Source organism: Vulpes lagopus, chromosome 3 (assembly GCF_018345385.1).
Source record: "Vulpes lagopus strain Blue_001 chromosome 3, ASM1834538v1, whole genome shotgun sequence".
NCBI lineage: Eukaryota > Metazoa > Chordata > Mammalia > Carnivora > Canidae > Vulpes > Vulpes lagopus.
This window is the reverse complement of record NC_054826.1, coordinates 20,129,515-20,151,207: the sequence shown is the minus strand read 5'-3', so window position 1 is coordinate 20,151,207 and position 21,693 is coordinate 20,129,515. Positions and strand designations below refer to the sequence as shown.

Here is a 21,693-nt window from a genome sequence, read left to right as displayed (position 1 = left end):
AAAATCTGTGTATAACTTTTGACTCCCCCCAAATTTAACAACTAACAGTTGACCATTGACTGGAAACCTTGCCAATAATATGAGCAGTCAATTAACACATATTTTGTATAAGTATTTATGCTATATTCTTGCAATAAAGTAAACTACTGAAAAGACAATGGTATTAAGAAAATCATGAGAGAAAAATATATATTTATTGAAAAAAAAATCTACATATAGGTGGACCAAGCAGTTCAAACACATGTTGTTCAAGGGTCAACTGCATTTGACTTTTGGCTAAGTTTAAGCTATTACATTACAGTTAGTTGTACTACAGTTCTATGTTAGAAAACTCTTTGACATTATCTAAAATAATCCTCACAACAACCATCTAGGTTCAGTGCTATTATTCCCAAACTACAGCAGCAGAGCACTGACATAACTGGGTCCCAAGATCTAACATCTGGAAAGGAGCCTTCCAGTCTGAAGCTCTTCCTATAACAGTATATATTCTTCCTATTTTCATTTAAATGATTGCCTCGTATTTTAGCTAATAAAAACATTAAATAAAATCTTGAAACTACTACAGTGCTCTAACTTGAACCTAAAAAATTTTTGAATAAATGTCTGGGCAGAATCCTTTTTCATCCCATGTAGATTAAAGAAATTTATAAAATTTCACTTTACAGGTCTCCTTTGGGACTTTAGGCTCTGCAAGGTAAGGTAAAAATAATGATTTTCAAATTTGTTTTATTTTTCTTTTCATCTTTCTATCATTTCTTTTCATAATACAATAATAAAAACTTTAAATCAAGATTTGGATGATACTATAGATATGTTCTAAAGTGATCAGGAGAATTAAAGCAATTTAATTTTTTGCTGTGAGAACCATCCCTGGTATTATTCTTCATTTTTTAAAAGTCATATCGAATTTTATGGTTTAGTAGAAACACAGTGCTTTATAGAAAAAGATATTAACATACATGGTGAAATATTTTCCTACGTGAACTCTTTTCTTTTTTAAGATTTCATTTATCTATTCTTGAGAGACACAGAGAGGGAGGCAGAGACACAGGCAGAGGGAGAAGCAGGCTCCATGCAGGGAGACTCCAGGATCATGCCCTGAGCCAAAGGCAGACACCAAACTGCTGAGCCACCCAGGGATCCCCCCTACATGAACTCTTAAATCTGATTTAAAAGTTTTTAGGCTGATGGTTTTTATACGTGTTTCTTTTTTAAAAAAGATCACAGAAAAAGAAAGATTGATGAAAAAGAAAAACTGGCATACAAATAGGAGACCTTTTGAGTTTTGCTGAAAACATAAGCAGAAAAATGGGAGGGTAGCTAGAGGTTGAAATGGGAGTTAATTGTCTTTTGCTGGTTTGATTTTAAGATGGGAAAAATGGGAGCACTCATATAAGTTGATAGGAGCCATCCAATAGAGAAAGAGATTTTGGTGATACACCAAAAGAAGGGAGATATGTCAGGGGAATATTCCTGATTCAGACAGGAGCAGACATGATCTGATACACTTAATTCCACTCCAGACTTCTAGGTGATAATGTGGAGCATATCTCAGACTTATTCCAACTGAGGGGAGAGAAAGTATATCTTTTTTACCAAACCCCCAACTGTCCAAGATTGAGGGCTACATCAATAGCATTAACTCTCAGGCATTTCTGGCTTGACTCTTGCATGGGTTGATTCTTCCCAGGGTCATTAAAGGGCCTCAGGTATGGAATAGCAGAAATTTCATTAAGGAGGCTTCAGTGTGTAGAGGAGAGCTATGAGGATATGGCTGGCCACTGGTAGCTATTGTCACATCCACACTCTAGATAGGAGATACACTAAGTAATAACAGTTATATCTAGTTCAATAACCAGTTATAAATCAAGAAGAACTAAAATATGTATATATGAACTCAATTCAAGACCTTCTATTTTAAAAGCTTAAAGCATTATTATGAAACCCTCTACAAACTTAAAAAGACCAAGAACAGAAATTCCTTTAACTTAAGTGAATAGTTATTTGTAATATCTGTAATGTCACAAACCAAGAAAAAAACAATGCTCCCATAAAGCATAAGATGTGTCAACATGAAAACCATCCAATATATTTATTTTTGTTTATGAGACTAACATGCTACCTACTGCACTAACGGGGTAACTTCCTTATTTTTTAAATGATGCTTAGTCTAGTTAGTTGTTTGCCAGAAGCTTGAGCAACTTCCTGCTCCATCACTCTTTGACATATTGTACTCAAAGATTAATTCTTCTTTTGTTGTAGGTAAAATATGCTCCACTTTAAGCAAACCCACTTAAGGCCTTAACACTTCTTTGTCTGCTGTCCTTAATAAAACCAGGCTCTCTCCTGACCTTCCCCAGTGGCAGCTGCTACTTATCAAGCTTATCAGAAGGTCAGGAAATAGAAGTTAGTGTTCTTCCTCTCCTGTACCCTTGACCCTCTATCTTCTTCTTCTAGATCATAACTCTTGTATTTCTTCTAAACTTCTATTTTTCTCTGGGGATTAATTCAGCCTCTAATCCCACGGATTAGCTTTTAGGCCGTTTCTTTTCTCACTTCCCAAGGAAAACCTCCCTGATTCCAGACTCTCTGCCCCTGCACTTCCATCTTGTACCTCGTCTTCATTACACTGTGAATGATTGGGATTATAATAAAATTCTAAATTTATCTATATATATTTACTGTCAGTACTTTAGATGGCCCTCTGAATTCTAGCAATTTCCATTAAATTTTTTTAATTTGATCTTCATGATAACTAATTTTATACCAAGTTTACAAATGACGAAAGTGAGGCTGATAAAGTTAAGAAACTGCCAATATCCAGCAGGTAGAAGGCTGGGAGCCAGCCCGGTGTCAACTCAAGTAGCCCAACTCCAGAGCTTGCTCTTCTGCCCATACTGCTTCACTCCTCCATAGTATTTTAACTTGTTTTTCATTATTGTTCATCTTTTTGAAAGTCTCTAAGCTTTTGAAAAAAGAGATCATATGTACTTTGCCACAAACCTAGGTCCTGGACTCATTTTTGACACAAAACAGGTGTCTGATTTACATTTGCTGAATAAATGAATGAATGAACTAGTTGATACCCAATTCTACATTGCAAAATAACTGAAGGAATAATTGATAGGTTGGTGATGGGTCAGTCATTTTGTTTTCCTATGATAAAATCGAGCATATTGACTAAAACAGAATCATACTAATCCATAGCACATGCATGTAGATTCTATTTTTGAAAATTGTCATTTGCATGTAAACATTTCAGTTTAGATTGGATCGAAAAAGGCCACTGTCGATTACTGAAGTATCCTTAAAGGGATAAAATTTGATTCCCCAAATGTATATTGCAATAAGCCAAGGCAATAAGATTTCCTTAATGGATATAAATAAATAAAAGCTTTTCCAATAATTTTTAAAATTTATACCCAAGATTACACTAAATATTATCAAGAATATAAAAGGAGAAGATCTAAACTTTGTTTTTAAGTGCTTTAGTTTGATATGTGAGACATCATGAACAGGCCAAGAAAATGTCTAATCAATGATATCTTATATGACACAGATTGTAACAATTACAGATATTCTGAGCTGGAACTTGTGCCTGTGAGACGGAGAGGTCAAGACAGTTTAGGGGAGGACATAGGCTTTGGCTGAGAGAATACAGGCTTTTCATGAGTGGGTTGAAGGGATTTTAGGACAAGGGCAGGAAAGGATAGAGAAGTGAGCAGACAAGTGGGGAGTTGGAGAGTAGAACAGCAAGCAAGTTGCTTGCTGTAAAAACAGTTTATAGTAGGAAAGAATTACAATGCTCTATTAGAAACCAGCTGGCTGATGGAAGAGTGTGACTGCCAAGCTGAGCATTTAGACTCGACATAGAGAGCCACTGTGGATTAAGAGCAGAGTGTGGACACTAAACAAAGGTTACTAGGAAATAAAACCAACATTATTTTTAGAAGGATGAAGGAAGAACAGAGGCTGAAAGTAGGGAGATCAGCTAGGAGACTACCACAGTTACTTAAACATGAGGTGAAAGGAGCCTGGATTCTAGTTAAGACAAGAGGAATCAAGGGCACCTGAGTGGCTCAGTGATTGAGCATCTGCCTTCAGCTCAGGTCACGATCCTGGAGTCCTAGGATCAAGGCCCACATCGGGCTCCCTGCAGGGAGGCCTGCTTCTCCCTCTGCCTATGTCTCTCATGAATAAATAAATAAATAAAATCTTTAAAGAAAAAATAAGACAGAAGGAATAAAGAGATGTAAGGAAGCCTATGAAGGCAGCATTGAAAGGGCCTGTTGACTGACTAGGGCATATGGGTCTGCAGAAAGGAAGAAATAAATGGTGACATCAAGGCTAGAAGTCAGGAGAACTAGAAGCTCAGATTTAGATACACAGTTCTGGAGGTGACTGAAAGAATAAGCATGGGATTTCTGAAGGCTTTTGCAACATGAGAAAGAAAATGTAAAATCTTAGCTAGAAATGTATTTGGGAATGACACACAATTTACAAATTATTCTTTTAAATAACAGATCATAAAAAAATAAAAAGATTGTAGATTTTTTTTTATTTCTTAAGGAAACATTCTCCTTACAAGTGTAAGTTTATATTTACCTACTAGAACTCAGATGTACCTCAAAAATGTAACATTGTTTTCTGTGAGTTCTTCTTGCCTTTCTGCCCCTAACTCAGTGATTGAAGAAAAATATCTTAAACTTGAAAATTAGTATTACTGATCAAGGAAAACATTCAATTAGCTCAAAATTTAAGTTCTCTATCAATATTGTCTTTTACTCTGTCATAGGATTTCTATTCTACCTTCCGTGTTTCAAGATTCATCCAAATATTCAAAAAGGTGGTGAAGTAGGGCCTCTAATCCACAGACTGTCACACTGTGCTGGCTGCCACTGTGAAGGGCTTTGTCCTACTGATGTGCTCAGCATCTAACACTGGTATTAATTTTGATCTAGTCTTTCCTTTAGCCTTTTAAGGCTTATGTGGACACCCACTATAAAACGTGTGTTCCTTGTCATAGTATCTAATCAAGACATTTTTGGTTTCATCAGTTTTCTCAATATTTTCTTGTTGCTCTCTCAAGGCACATAAGAGTTGTGGATACTACAAATAGGCTTCCCACAATTAGTAAAATTATCCCCAGTCCATTTACTTCTGCCACCATTGCTGCTTTCTTGTTCAACCGCCGCATTGTTTGTGACACCATTCTGAATCCAGGACTTTTCTGCAAGCTTTGTAATCTTTTCAGTCTGTGTCCATTGTATCAGAGTTCAAGGCCTAATATTTTTGGGTTCCCCATGACTTATCTGGATATGTTTTTCTATCACCTAGGTTTTAACTCTGGGAGAGAGTGGTACCAAAATTTAATGGTGGCCTAGAGCCAGCTTATTTATACCAGCTCATAAAAGTTCAGAATTGTTGCCAGCTAGCTGTTAAACATAGACTTTATTTAAAATTAAATTATATGGACTTTAATTTAAGTTAATTAAAAACAAAGGCAATAAATATTTCAAATCATTACATCCTAAATTGTAATACATTTTTACTAATTTTATTAACATTTTACTAAAAAAAGATTTCGCTAATAACTATGCCCTTGAAGTTATTATGTCTATTCTCTCTTTCTAACTCTGCACTCAATAATATCAGATTGGCAGCTTGAAATTGTCCATAATGTAAGTATTTACACAACAGAAATTGACAAATGCTACAATTGTTATACATATACCAGCACACTGCTGATGAGCGTCTCTTGCCTATCACTTCCTTAAAGTTTTCATCTGTTCTTCTCTTCTTTACAGTGGTCTAAGGGTTATATTATTACTTCTTCATGTGTGACAAGACTTAATTTTGCATCTTCCTCTTTTACTGGGTCAAAAGATATACTAATGGTATTTATTATTTATTAATAAAGAAGGGCAGTGGAGAGCCTGGATTTTAAATATATATATGATCCTTATTGCTTAACTGCTAACTTGCTTTCTAAACCCCGTCTTTGTAATGAATAAAAGGACAGATCTAAGCCAAGACTTCAAATCATCCCAAATTCCAAATTAATACAGTTCCATTAGTGAGGACTTATAGCAACAAGTAGTAATAAATTGTCTATCTTGAGTTCTAATAATTCACGATTGCAAATGTACTTCCATATTTTACTATCTTAGCATTCTTGATTTCTCATAACTTTCCAGGTTTCTCATGGTAATAAAGCTGATTTAACTAGTAATTAATGAACAAGAGTAATTGTATTCAGTTGGCATCTTTAACAAATGGAAACACCTTAAGCACAGCAATGTCAAAGCAGAGGATTTTCTGTGCTTCTTTTTCCACAAATGGTATGGAGGATGTAGAAGATTGCTTCCTTAGTCACTAATAATCATTTATAAAATTGGAGAAACCATAAGCTAATGAATCTTTCAGCTTCTTCTCGCTTCTACACTCAGTCCTAGTCCAATTAAGCTCTAGACTAAATCTCTATCTTCTCACTCTGTTGATTAAATGGCCACTTTGCCAGATAGAATTTAAAAGAACAAGCATTTGGGAAATATATTTATTGCCACATTTTCTGATGAAATGATTCTAATTGCAGAGTATTGCAACATTTTCCAAACAAAGGAAACTTAGAATAACAAAGTTTCACTCTGGGAAAATGCTAGAATCCCCCTCTCCCCCAACCCACTCCTCAGGAACATTAAGGGAAAGTGGAATTTCTATTATCGAGACAAGGAATCTAGTTACTCTAGAGTGTTTCTATATTGATATCTTGCAATTGTATAGTGTTTTTTACCTTTATTCTTCAAAATAATAATGTAAAATTTACCCAGAAAGGGTCATTCTTGAGATAGAGCATTACATAGGTGATACTCTTCACCTAGTTTTGCAAACTCTATGAAAACCTTGACTCTAATGGTTAAGCAGAACTTACACATCCAGATGTCACATGTAGCAATTCTTGAAGGTTTTAATTTAATCTCAATTTATTGAGAAAACAGAAATATTTGTGGTAATGATTGAAGTAATATTTAGTAGCGATAATGCTGCCGTATATGTATGATAACCAAAAGAAAAAGAAATAAACTTAATGAAAGACTTAAACTGGAAAAGCACATTAAAAAAAAAGAAAAGAAAAACACATTGATAAGGTTCTCACATCACTTGTTGATAACCCAGCATAGCTAGAAAAAATGATCTGGTCTTCTCTGGGTTTGTCTCACAGTGATTTTCTTTTCTTTTTTTCTTTTCTTTTCTTTTCTCTTTTATTTTAAGATTTTATTTATTTATTCATGAGAGACACAGAAAGAGAGGCAGGGACACAGGCAGAGGGAGAAGCAGGCTCCATGCAGGGAGCCTGACGTGGGACTTGATCCCAGGAATCACGATCACGCCCCGGGCTGAAGGCAGACGCCCAACCGCTGAGCCACCCAGACGTCCCTCACAGTGATTTTCTTTCAAATCTTCTAAGATAGGAGAGCTTTTCTTTCCCCTTCTCATCCCTTATTAATAACTGCAATTATTTCTTTTTGCTCATGCACTTACTTAGAAGCAACTGAGTGTTTATTACATTCATACAGATGTTTGGTTCCTTATAAAGTGCTCTACAAAAAGCTAATTGCCTACTTTTCTGTAATAGAAATAGCTGAATCTTGTTTTAGTTCTATGTTGTTTTCTTACCTAATTGCTCTATGACACTCGTCCCTCTGCCATGATGCAAACATTCCACACGTGAGGAGCTTCTCCATCTATGTGGTCAATAGAAAGCATTACATCTTCCTTAGAGATCTGAGGTGAACATGGATCTGTCATATCACATATGGTTCCAGTGGTCTTTTTGTAGACAATGGATCGAGCAACAATGGTAGCAACAATTTAATCCCTCATTGTTTAACTATTTCATGTTAATATCTTCTATGCCATAATTTCATTGCAGATCTGTGGGGTTATTTACTTTTGACAATTCTATGAAGGAGTAGTTAGAGCAATTATCATTTCTTTATTTTACAGATGAGGAAACTGAGCCCTAAAAATGTTAACTGACATTCCCAAGGTCAAATAATTGGTGACTGAGCTATTATAATCTTCATATGGAGAAATAGTTATGATATATTGTCAAATGAATTTTTAAAATACATAAAATGGAAAAATACATATAAAGATTATATGCATAATAGAATATTAATTGAAAATATACACATATATGCATGTGAAAAAGAAATACTGGTCAAAAAGTACATTTGATAAATATCAAATAGGCAATAATAGATACTATGTTTACAGAGAAAAGCAGACATGGTCCATGCCACACTAGAACTAATAATCTAGTGAAAGGGACAAATGCTAATCAAATAAATACAAAAACAAATCTATAATAACACATCATGAAAAAAGTGTAAAGAAAAAAACCAAGGTGCTCTGAATAGCATCTAATTTAATATAAATAAAGGTTGATTAGACTCTGAAGAAGTTAATTGAGGCAGAAAACAGAAAGATGACTAGGAATTAGCTAGGTGAAGATGCTGGAAGGTTTTTAATTTTTCTCTTTACTTTTCTGACTTTCCCAATTTCTATAAAACATGAGTGTTACTTTACTAATCAGAAACGGTGCATGTGTGACTTTGATTCTCTCTCTGGCAGAGTACTTTCTATCAAACCAAACTTCCTAGAAAGGCAACTCTCAATGCTGAAATTAAAAAGAATAATAAAGGCAAGAAATAGTTTAGCAACAAAGGAGCCTGAGAAAAGGAAAATCCACTATAGTAAGAGAAATTCTCTGCCACTTTTTCTTTTAAAAATTTGCTGATATATGAGCACTATGGGCCAGAGTCCTAACAAAGAGCAGCAGATCAGAGCTTTTTTGCTACTTCACAGTGCTGGGGGGTGGGGGGGTGGGGGGACAAAGGCTAGGAGGATGTTGAAGATAGCCAGAGCTCAAGGGATGGGTGGGTAATGCTGTTCAGGAAGATTTTAATGCATTTCTTAACTGTAACTGATAGAAACAAGCAACTAAAAATCAGTAAAGGTGTAGAAGATTTGAGGGATACTATTAATACGTTTGGCCTAATTAAAGTAGATAAAAGACTAAAAAACTTCAGACACATTTTTTGAGTGTATGCAAAGCATTTGCCGTATGTTGGTAAATGATCATATATTGAGCCATAATGCAAGTCTCAGTGGTTTGGAGGCATGGAGATATATAAATATAATCCCAAGCAGCAGGGGAATTTAGCTATGTATAATTATTCCACAATAGCTGGAAGCGGAGGGTGCACATGCTCAGTGGCATAGGGAGGAGAAGGGACTTGGCAGCAGGCTGGGAGGTTGCAAGCTAGCCACCAACCCAGTGGGCATCGGGTGTGCACACCCATGGAGGGAAACCAGACACCAGGGTCTTCAAGAAGTTGCACTCTAACTTCAAGCTTGAGGCGTACTTGGGCAACCAGGTCTTTGTAGACCATCTAGACAAAGTGAACCCTGTGGATGGTGTGGTGCTTGTGGACCATGACCACTTAAAGGATCACAAAGTGTTTGTGACCCTCACCTGCACCATCTGCTATGGCTGCAGGACCTGGATATAATACTTCAGAATTGGCCCTGGCCTGTCACACTGCAGCCAGACCCAGCAGACCCAGGAAAGGCCTATGGAGCAGACTTTGAGGTTTGACCCTTCTCTGCCAAATCACTAGAAGAGAAAAACCACAAAAGGAGCTCTGTGTGTCTGGTGATCTGAAAGGTACAATTTGCCCCAGAGAAACTGGGCCCCAGCCTCCAGCAGAAACTACCCACCACTTCATGTGTGACCTGTCCTGCACCTTGAGACTTCCCTGGGCAGGGAGCTATATTACCATGGGGAGCCCCTCAGTGTCAACGTCCATGTCACCAACATCTCCACCAAAACAGTCAAGAAGATCAAAGTCTCTGTGAGATAGTATGCCAACATCTGCCTCCTAAGCACCGTCCAGTACAATTGGCCTGTGGCTCAGATCAAACAAAATGACCAGGTGTCACCCAATTCCACATTCTGAAGGTGTACATCATCACTCTGCTGCTCAGTGACAACCAGGAGAAGCATGGTCTTGCCCTGGATGGGACACTCAAGCACAAAGACACCAACTTAGCTTCTAGCACCATTGTGAAGGAAGGTGCCAGCAAGGAGGTGCTGGGAATCCTGGTGTTCTACAGGGTCAAGGTGAAATTGGCAGTGTCTCATGATAGGAATATCTCCATGGAGCTGCCTTTTGTTCTTATGCACCCCAAGTCCCACCACCACATCACCTTCCTCGGGCCCCAGATTGCTACTCCTGAAACAGATGCCCCTGGGGACACCAGCTATACCACCAGCTATATCAGATGATGATACCATGTTTAAGGACTTTGCCCAGCTGGCACTGTAGGGGATGAAGGATGAGGACAACAAGGATCAGTTCTGCTAGAAGGGGGCTGCAAAAAAGGGGTGGGCAATGCTGGGAGAAGAAGGATCCCAGCCTCTCTGCCCTCCCTCCTCTAAGCAGCTTCCTCAGCCACCTCCTTCCCTCACCAGGCACTCCCACACATGCACTGAATCCATCTCTTCTTGAATGTAGGCATTGCTTTTTTGACTCCAACTGTGCCTCCCTAACCCCCCAGTGGGTGGCAAGCTGTGTTCAAGTCTATAACTTTTGGAGGGGGATGCTTAAAAGAGGAGTGACTGTAGGGCAAGTAAGGAGAAAGAACTACCACATTAAACCTCATGCCAACAGCCCCCCACACACACACTCTTCCTCCCTTTTCCTTCATGAGACTCAGAGGCCATTTCTTTGTTTCTGAGCATAAAAAGAAAATAAATTTTAATAGGAAAAAATAATAAAATATTTGGAAATAATAAACTTCTAGATTATGGATCAAAGACATAATAAAAATAGAAATCAGAAAATATTTTAGTTTGAATAAGAAATGCAACATATTAATCTTATAGAATAAAGCAAAATCAGTGCTCAAAGGGAAATTTTTTTTAAAGATTTTATTTATTTATTCAAGAGAGACACAGAGAGAAAGGCAGAGACACAGGCAGAGAGAGGAGAAGCAGGCTCCATGCAGGGAGCCCGACACGGTACTCAATCCCAGGACTCTAGGATCATGCACTGAGCCAAAGGCAGACGCTCAACCACTGAGCCACCCAGGCGTCCCAAAAGGGAAATTTAAAAACCTTAAAATACATGTGTTAAGGGGGGAAAGGCTGAAGGCAAAAGATATGTTTATTAAATATTTTTTAAAATAAAACCCAAACTAAATGAAAAGAAAATGATAGAGTAGAAATTAATAAAACAGAAAATAAATATGCTAACGAGAAAAATCAATAGGCCAAAAATTAGAGTTTTGAAATAACTAATAAAATTGAGAAACCTTAAAGACACAGAATAATTATTAGTAATAAAAATTTTAGTATCAGGAATAATTTAAAAAGACATCACTAAAGAGGCTATAGAATCTAAAAATACAAATATATTTTGAACAACTATGCCAAAAAAAGAAGAAAAAAGAAATAGACAAATTCCTAGGAAAAAAAAAAACTTAGCAAAAATGACACAATTTAAAAAAACAGATAACCTGTAAAGTCCTATTTCTATTAAATTGATTGTATATTTTATTAAAACATTTATTTCTCAAAAAACTCAGATCTATATTGGACTTACTCATAAATATTTAAAAATAACATCAACCCTTTTTTTAAAACAAGATTTTATTTATTTATTTGAGAGAGAAAGAGAGAGCACAAGCCAGAGGGAGAGACAGAGGAAGAAGGAGAGGTAGTAGCAGACTCCCTGCTGAGCAGGAAACCCATTGCTGGACTTGCTGGATCCCAGAACCCTGGGATCACAACCCAAGCCAAAGGCAGACACTTAACTCACTGGGCCACCCAGATGCCCCAAAAAGAATATCAATCTTAAACAAACTCTTCCCCAATATAGAAAATGAGCAGACCACTTGTTCAATATGGCCAAGTGAAGCTTAGCACTAAAATTTGACAAATATATTTCAAGAAAGAAAAATTACAAGCTAATCTTTCTCACGAACATAAAGACAAAAATCCTAAATACATACCAGCAAACCAAATGCAGGTATTTCCAGAATGCACTTATTCTGAAAATGCATGGTGATTTGAGATTTAAAAACCAACTGTTATCTCCAGATGTGATACTGTCAGACAAACCCAAAGTGATGAATATTCTAAAAGTAGCTGCCCTTTATTCTTCAAAATTGTCAATGCCACTAATGACAACAAAAATTTAGAAACCTGTTCTTGTATCAAGGGAGACAGTGATGACTAAATGAAACATGTGATCCTGGGCTGGATTCAGTACTGGAGAGGAAAAAAAGCAATAAAAAATAATATTGGAACAATAATATTGAAATGTGAATAATATAAACTGTATATGAAATCAAAACACTCTACCAATTACTAACTTTTCTAAATTTGGTAACTGTATTGGATCAACAGTAGACTCCATAGAAACTCATAGAAGCGAAGAGTAGAATGGTAGTTGCCAGGGACTGAGGGAAAGGGATAGTGGATGACAAAGGGTACAAGGTTTCAGTTATACAAGATGAATAAATCTTAGCAGTCCACTCTATAGCATAATGCCTTAGTGAACAATACTGTGTTATCTTAAAATTTTGCTAAGAGGGTAGAACTTCTATTAAGTGTTACTATCAGGTGCACAAAATAATAATGAGTCTGGGAGGAAACTTTTGGAGGTGATGGGTATGTTTATGGCATAGATTGGGGTGATAATTTCACAGGTGCATACTTACTTCTGAATTTGTCAAGTTGTAAGCATTAAATACATGCAACTTTGTGTATGCTAATCATGCTTCAGGGCAGCCCGGGTGGCTCAGTGGTTTAGCGCTGCCTTCAGCCCAGGGCCTGATCCTGGAGACCCTGGATCGAGTCCCACGTCAGGCTCCCTGCATGGAACCTGCTTCTCCCTCTGCCTGTGTCTCTGCCTCTATGTGTGTGTGTGTGTGTGTGTGTGTGTGTGTGTGTGTGTGTGTCATGAATAAATAAATAAAATCTTTAAAAAAATCATGCTTCAATGAATTGTTTTTTTAAAAAAAGTAGACTGGATAAGCTGAAATTCATATAATGGGACTTATCTTTGTTCTCTTTCACACTTCTAAGCCTCAGACGACACTGGTTTTATCAAAATAGACTGCTTCGCTTCTCCTATTAGAAAAGATAGGGGGATCCCTGGGTGGTGCAGTGGTTTAGTGCCTGCCTTTGGCCCAGGGCGCGATCCTGGAGACCTGGGATCGAATCCCACGTCAGGCTCCCTATATGGAGCCTGCTTCTCCCTCTGCCTGTGTCTCTGCCTCTCTCTCGCTCTCTCTGTGACTATCATGAAAAATAAATAAAATTTAAAAAAATATATTAAAAAAAAGAAAGAAAAAAGAAAAGATAGGGCCGATGCAGTCACTCAAAAGGTCAATTAGGCATATTTCATGGTGTCAATAAAAGGTATTTTGAGATCTATTTTCCTGAAGGGTAGAGCTATCTGCATACCATCTTGAAGGTTCCGTTTGGTGATCCTGCACTGGGGATTGCTCATCCACCCAGACTATTTTCTAGTTGTTGCCTCCCCGGGATTTCTTCCAGCATCACTGGAAAGAAGAGCAGAAAAAGCACTTTTTATTCAAGCACAGTTTCATTCAACCATCTAGTCCTCACAGAATAATGAAATTATCATAGTTTTGTAACTAATTCTCTGCTACCCTCTTTGTTTTCCTGCCTCTTTTGACATATATCTCCCCAATGCCCAGTAGGTAACAATATCTGCTAATCCCTAAATGTCAGCTATAGGAGAAACCATAAAACCAAAGCATTCATTTATCATAATAGTACCCCAGGCAAGTTCAGCTTCAAGCTGAATACAAATCTTTCCCTCACAGTCTCATGAATTGTATTCTTTATAGCTGGTATCAAAGAGATTGGGAAGCTTAATTTATAGAAGAAATTCAAAAGGATTTATGCATGTTAAAATTTTTTAAGATGGGGGCGGAAAATGGGGGAAGGTATCTGGTTAGATGAATATGGTTAAAAGATTATATTTATTCCCATGTAGGAGGCTACATGAATTTCTACTGAACATAGTAATTGGCCATATAAACTTATTTCATCAAGCTCCTATTGTAAGAGGAAGGAAATAAGATGTAAATCCAAAAGGACAAGAACAGAGACTTCAGTAGACATAATATTTCAATAACTTTTGGAAAGAGAAAGCAGATGGAGGAATAGTGTCTGATTTGGAACAAACTATATGCTTAAAGGCACATGAGGTGAAAACTAAAGAGGAGTCACTTTTTAACCTGCAGAACCCCTGGGAGGCAAAGGACTTAGAGGCATCAGGTTAACTTGCTCAAGACAGGCAACCACCTCCCCATCTTTTCCAGCAGGAGACACTAGGCCTGGAAAATCAACTCTTAGACACAGATCGAAGATCGAAAAATGATAAAATTATGGATATACAGGGGCACCTGGGTGGCTCAGGTGGTCCTGGGATCAAGACCTCCATCTGGCTCCCTGCTCAAAGGGGAGTCTGCTTTGCTTCTCTCTCTCTCTCTCTCTCTCTCTCTCTCTCTCTCTGCTCCTCCTCACCACTCATTATCTCTCTCTCTCTCAATTAGATAAATAAAATCTTTTAAAAAATTGTGGGTAATGGGATCCCTGGGTGGCTCAGCAGCTTAGTGCCTGCCTTCAAGCCCAGGGCGTGATCCTGGAGACCCAGGATCAAGTCCCACATCAGGCTCCCTGCATGGAGCCTGCTTCTCCCTCTGCCTCTCTCTCTCTCTGTGTCTCTCATGAATAAATAAATAAAATCTTAAAAATAAATAAATAAATAAATAAATAATAATAAAAAATTTAAAAATTGTGGATATACATTAAAAAGCCATTATTTTCCCTTTTAATTGCTCTGAAACACATATGATAATTTAAATCAGTTTCACAACCTTTTTTTCATTATCAGTCCCTAAGAAACTTTCCGACTTTTTTTCTAATCGCTCATCTTCTGCAATAAATTTTAATGCCCATGATGATATATTGTATGCTTGCTTATATGTAATATGCATATCTGTGCTTTACACATAAAAAGAAAAAACATAAAGTTCATTCTTTTTGCTCAACACAGGCTTCAGAATGACTACAATTTTAAAAGTTAAAATGTTAAAAAGTTATTGTCATGTAACTTCATTATTGTGTGATTATTGCACAGTAAATTTTAATGTAACTTATTTAGTTCTATAAATTTTAATGTATGAAATTAGTATGCAAATTAACAACATATATAATATACAGCAATAAGAGGTTTTGAACCCATTAGATTTTTTTAAAAGTAATTTACATTGACTGTTGAACAATGCAAGGGTTAAGAGTGTTGGCCTCCTGCACAGTGAAAAATCCACGTATAGCTTTTGATTCCTGTAAGATTAACTACAAGAGCCTACCATTGACCAGAAACCTTAGCAATAATATAAACATTTGATTAACAGATATTTTGTATGTTATATATATTATATATTGTAATCTTACAATAAAGTAAACTAGAGAAATGTTATTAAGAAAATCATAAGGAAGAGAAAATATATTTATAGTTCTGTACTGTACTTATCAAAAAAATTTGCATGTAAGTAGACTCATGTAGTTCAAACCTATGTTGTTTAAGAGTTAGCTGTAATTTAAAAATTAAATTGCTTAAAAACTATTTTTAGTGAACTCAACTTTTACTTTTTGCTTGACATGAGAAAATAACTTTTAAATAACTGCTAGGTGTTCATTTGGATATTGTCAACATTTCTTTCTTTTCAGCACTTGATATAATAGACTGAATAACTTATTGAATTGAATAAAAAGTATAAACTATTTTTATTTCATTCTAAAGCCTATGTCACACATAAAAACACTGAGGATCACACATAAACAACATCTCATGATTATGCCTCCTCTTGCAATTTCCCTCCAGAAAGAGCAAATAATCAAAGAAAAGAAGTCACTTGCTCACCGTAGATTTTAGTGCTAATCTTGTATACATTCTGGGTAACTTCCATAAACTCCATATCAATGCTGTTTCTGTGATTCCCAAGAAACCCAATAAGAGGAGTTACATTCTAAGGAATAAGGTTCTATTGGGTAGGATTAAGCTCCACAGGACCACAGACTATTGTAGTATCTAAGAATTTTTAACCACCCCCACTAACAATCAATTTTCATCCTCTTGAGGGCAATGTTATCCCTCTTGTGAATGCATAATTTACAGCAAAAATTCTAACAGTGTATTCAGGAGTATACTTGAAAGCTATAAAAAAAGAGACATGGGATTAAGATAAATGGAGTTGTATGGGCACAAATCCTAAGAAATACAAAGATAAAAAACAAAAAAGAGAAGAAAAGAAAAGAAAAACAAACCAGCTCTAATTTGAAAGTGACTGGTCCTGGAGGAAGATGAGGAAGCAGGAAAGGGTAAAGTAGTGGCATTGTTTTGCTGCCTTAAAACTTTGAGTTCTGTTTTTTTAAACAACATAAATAGATTACCTTAATAAAATAAAGAGAATCCTTTACCTAAATATTAAATTTAAACTGCCAAGAATGCTTATTACATTCTTGCTCTTTCTTTAGATCTGGGTTATAGAAAGACTTTTTTTTCTGATTACACTCAAAACATTAGTAAGTCTATTGAAGCAAAAGAAGCATAACAGAATGGTTTTGGGTGGCCATGGGAGTACTGAAAGCTAGTAAAAAACAAAGTGAAATAAATTCCCCTAGAGAGCAGAAGACCTCGAATTCCCCTTTACCATTTGTTTGTTGAATTAACTTGTCTAATTGCTAATGTACCCAGAGACTTAGATTCTCCTTTATTAATGATACTTTACCTGCATAAAAACGAGGGCTGTACAAACGATCAACAGACACACGAAAAGGTGCTCAGCATCACTCAGCATCAGGGAAATGCAAATCAAAACCGCAACAAGATATTACCTCGCACCTGTCAGAATGGCGATTATCAAAAAAGCAAGAGATGATAAGTGTTGACAAAGATGTGGGAAAAGGGAACCTTGTGCACTGTTGGTGGGAATGCAAACTGGTGCAGCCACGGGGGAGAACAGTATGGATAGTCCTCAAAAAATTAAAAATAGAACTACTCTATGATCCAGCAGTTCCACTACTGGTTGGTTATATAAATCTAAAGGAAACGAGAACAGAATCTTGAAGAGGTATTTCTACACCCATGTTCTTTGCAGCATTACTCACAATAGTGAACATATGGAAACAACCTGTGTCCACCAACAGATAATTGAATAAAGAAGGTGTGTGTGTGTGTGTGTGTGTGTGTGTGTGTGTGTGTGATGAAATATTATTCAGCGATGAGAAAGAAGGAAATCCTGTCATTTGTGACAATGTAGATGAAACTTGATGGCATTATGTTAAGTGAAATAAGCCAGATAAAAACAAATACTGCATGTTATCACTTATATGTGGAGTACAAAGAAAAAGGCAAACTCTTAGAAGCAGAGGGTAAAAAAATGACTGCGAGGTGCTAGGAAAGGGAACAGGTGTATTTTGTGGAATTCAAGGGAAGGAAGTGTAACTGAGCCTCACGAAGGACATTTATACTCCCTGGGCACATTTTTTTCAAGTCCCCACTCCATTCTTCTTCTTCCCCTCTGCAAAGAGGTGTTCTCTGCTTCTCCTAGCATTTGGTGGAAGTAAGGTTCATGTTATGTCTCACTGGAGTTCCCACCCCTCACCTGGGCACATAAAGTTGAACTGACTCATGCCCCATCCTGGCCTACCAGCCTTGCTCAAGAGGCAGAATCATGAGACTTGAAGCAGGTCCCGGAGGATTAGCTTTTCTGAGACAAGACTGGGTAGGTTTCCTCTAAAAAAACAGAGGGGCAGGAGAAAAGAGGCAGAGAGAATGACCTGCGTTTTTAGAAGGATACAATATCTTAATAAATACTAAAGAAATTTGCTCATTTAGTTTGTTTTCTCTCTCTTCTACCCAATAAGTTATAAAGTCCATGAAGGCAGGATTTTTTTCCCTGTCTCATTCACTGTCCAGTGCTTCGAACAGTGCTTTACAGTAAAGTTTTGCTGAATGAGTGAACAAAAGGCTTTAAGTAATGATAATGGTGGAAACTATAATAAATGTGAGCTAAAGAAAAGAGATTGAATGGCCGCATACACAAGAGAGGTTATGATTTCTGTGATAAATTTCTTATAATTTTCAGTACTTCTCATATTCATTTTTTCCCATCCAACTATTATTATATTTTAACTAAAGTTCTTGAAAAATTAACCAAATGTATTCATCTTTTTCTCTTTAAGTCTCAACATAATGTCTGGTGTGTAACAAGTGCTCAGTGAATATTTATGTATTGATCAGAATGGGTGAATAGATATTATTGCTTTTATGGCACTTTGATAAGTGCTTTGCAAGCCATAAAATGTTACCCAAATATTAAATTGTTACTTTCATCATAGTGGAGCTTTAGACTAAATGTTTACATCCCCCAAAATTCATACATTGAAACCTAATCCCAGTGTGATGGTATTTGGAGGCGGGGATTTGGGTGGTGATTAGGTTGTAAGAGTGGAGCCTGATGAGTGGGATTAGTGTCTTAAAAGATAAAAGAGATCTTGGAGAGCTTTCTTGCCCCTTCTGCCATGTGAAGTTATAACATGACTACAGCCATCTATGAACCAAGGAGTGGCCCTCACCAGACTGTCCATCTGCCAGCATCCTGAATTTGGACTTCCCAGCCTCCAGAACTATGAAGACACAATCTCTGTTGTTGATAAACTACTCAGTCCATGGCATTTTTATTTTGGCATCCAGAACAGATTACAATAGAAAACTGGGTAATAGGGTTCAAGATGCATGGAACAACTGTAGGTCATGGAGTAGCTGATTCAAGAGTTTGAGTAAGACTCCTTTGACCTCAGTTACCTTTTTGCTTGCCTTTTCCCAGAAAGCCCTGAATTAAAACCTAATCCAGATTTTTCTATGACCCCAAAAGGCACAGAAACTTGCAGAGGTTTGACTTGTTTTATCTCAAACTTTATTTCTATTCCTATCTATATCAAAACAGTTTTAGATTAAGAGTCTAAATAGTTGATTTTCTTTGCATTCCAAAGAATTGCCAAAGGGTTTATTCAATTTAATATCATCATTATGAATTGCTCAACGAGTCAGTAACTATGCAAGTAAAAACAATTTTTGAAGCCCTCTGCTATAGGAAAGATTGTTGCCTCTTACACCAAATCAATGAAAACCTGCATAGTAGAATTCTAGCTAAGGGCATATATGTAAAAGCATATGTAAAAATCAACAATTTTCTTGCAAATTCATTGTGTGTAGATAACTCAATTCAATCAACATTTGTTTAAATTCTATTTAGTCAATTATAAGATGAATATATTATCCAGGCCCTGTTACTAAGGAAATTTGAATATATCATACAGAGTAAGAGAGAGTAGGTGATAATACAGCAAACAAATAATCACTATACCTGCAATAATACCTTCCATACAAAAGATTTAAAAAGTTATGTAAGCTTAAAGGATAGAGGAATCATGTAGTTTCTGATCATAAGAGTGAAAGTGTTTATGAAATACAGAAAGGTTTAGAAAGGAAATACATTTGGAATGGACCTTGAAGAACAGACACATAATACACTAATACTTCAGAATACAAAATTGGGGAAGAAAAAGTTTCAAGAAAGGACAATGTCAGGAGAGGCCATTTTGAGCAAATTGTCCAATTTGGTTGGATGATGAAGTATGCAAAAAGAAGGAGAGAAAATAAGTCTAAAGGGATAATATGGGATCAAATTGTTCAGGGTTTCAAATATTAGGCATTAGGACTCTGTCCCTAATTTGGTGATCTTCAGAAAAGAGCAGCATTGATGTTTTGAGTAGAGCTGTGCCACTGAGAGGTGAGCTGTAGACTGACTAATCTGAAAGGGTAGTTTAGGAGGAATTATAGCACCACTTAAGCCACTGAAGGAATCTTCTAGTTGTGAGTTCGTCGGGGCTGGAAGTGGAGCTATAGCTAAAGACATGCGGAAGAAGTAGAAAAGATGAAAGTGCATAGACAAGAGACACTTCAGAGAGTACAGCTATAGGATTTAGCAGCTAGTAGATTATAGAAAGTGGGGAAGAAAGAATGCTGTCGCTGTGATGTGGTGTTCTATTTGGATACTATTAGTGAACATTTGAATATAGTTGACCTTGAACAGCATGAGTTTGAACTTCTTGGGTCCATTATATGTGAATTTTTTACAGTACAGTACTGTAAATGTATTTTCTCTTCCTTATGATTTTGTTAATAATATTTTTTCTCTAGCTTACTTTATTGTAAGAAAACAGTATACAATACATATAACATACAAAATATGTGTTAATTGACTGTGTTATCAGTAAGGCTTCTAATCAACAGTAAGCTGTTAGTAGTTCTTTCTAGGGACTCAAAAATTATACATGGATTTTTGACCGCATGGGAGATCCACACTCCTAATTCCCATGTTGGTCAAGCGTCGGCTGTACAGAAATAAGTGGGCTAGGAAGCAATAGGCAGAAAGGTAAAGTAGACTACTACCATGGAAGTAGATGAAAGAAGGACCTGAGGATAGAATTCCAGATAGGAGCAAGAAGAGAATAATAGGAAGAAAGAGAGGAGTTTCCTGAGAAAAATATGTATTGTAAGATATCCCAGAAGCCAATAAGCAGATTGAAAGGTGGTCCTTCAGTTTGGCAATCAGGAGGTTCCTGGTGGTCATTGAGAGAATAGTTATGTAGGCTGTTGTGTTTGTAACTCTGATACCAAAGAATTAAGTTAATGAAGAATAGCTGTTAAGAAATCAAATATAGTCAATTTAGACTATCCCTGAAATAATTTTAGTAGTAAAAGAAAAGACAGAAAGAGCATGGTAGCCTGAGGTCCGAAGTAAACCTCTATATCCTCCATTTGAGAGTTTTGTTCTCTAATTCTCTGAGTGAAATAATTCAATTTGTAATTTTACTTTATCTACTTACACATTGACTGACAAAGTACACTCTAAAGGGCCAGGGAAATAGATGGGGTCATTAGCCTTGGTTCTAATGAGAAATTATAGTATTTTTCCTATAATGATAAGTTGGCATGTGGATACTTAGCGTATGAAAAAGCCTTCAGATAGCAGCTTGCACTGTTCATTATCTTATGTTTGGGGTTATTTTCTTGGCAGAAAATACCATTTGGCTGTGAATCTATCATCATTAAGAGAGGAATGAAGATTTTTAACAGAATACATATTCTAGTGTGGAAAAATTATAATTGGTCCATTTTAACTTTCCATGTCCTGGCTCTAATTTCCTTATACACCCTTCTGTTCCTTTGTAAGAAAGGCCTTTTCCGCTGGTCAGTCTACACATTTAAGCTCACTAGCAACTTTTTGCATTATACAGATATAGAGCATTTTATTTAAAAGGGTAATCCAATAAAAATTAGTGAAAGGGAATAAAGGGAAAGGAGAGAAAATTAGTGAAAATATCAGTGAGGGTGGCAAAACATGAGTGACACCTAACCCTGGGAATTGAACAAGGGGTAGTGGAAGGGGAGGTGGGTGGGGGGTTGGGGTGACTGGGTGATGGGTACTGAGGGGGGCACTTGGCAGGAT

General features: G+C 36.6%; 1 protein-coding gene and 1 pseudogene across 1 annotated transcript in view; both read left to right on the top strand.

Annotated features, from left to right (window-relative positions):
- Window positions 1–21,693, top strand: part of C6 (complement C6) — a 94,272-nt gene that overhangs the window by 2,341 nt on the left and 70,238 nt on the right. The window lies entirely within an intron of this gene.
- LOC121486328 lies at window positions 8,915–10,436 on the top strand (annotated as a pseudogene).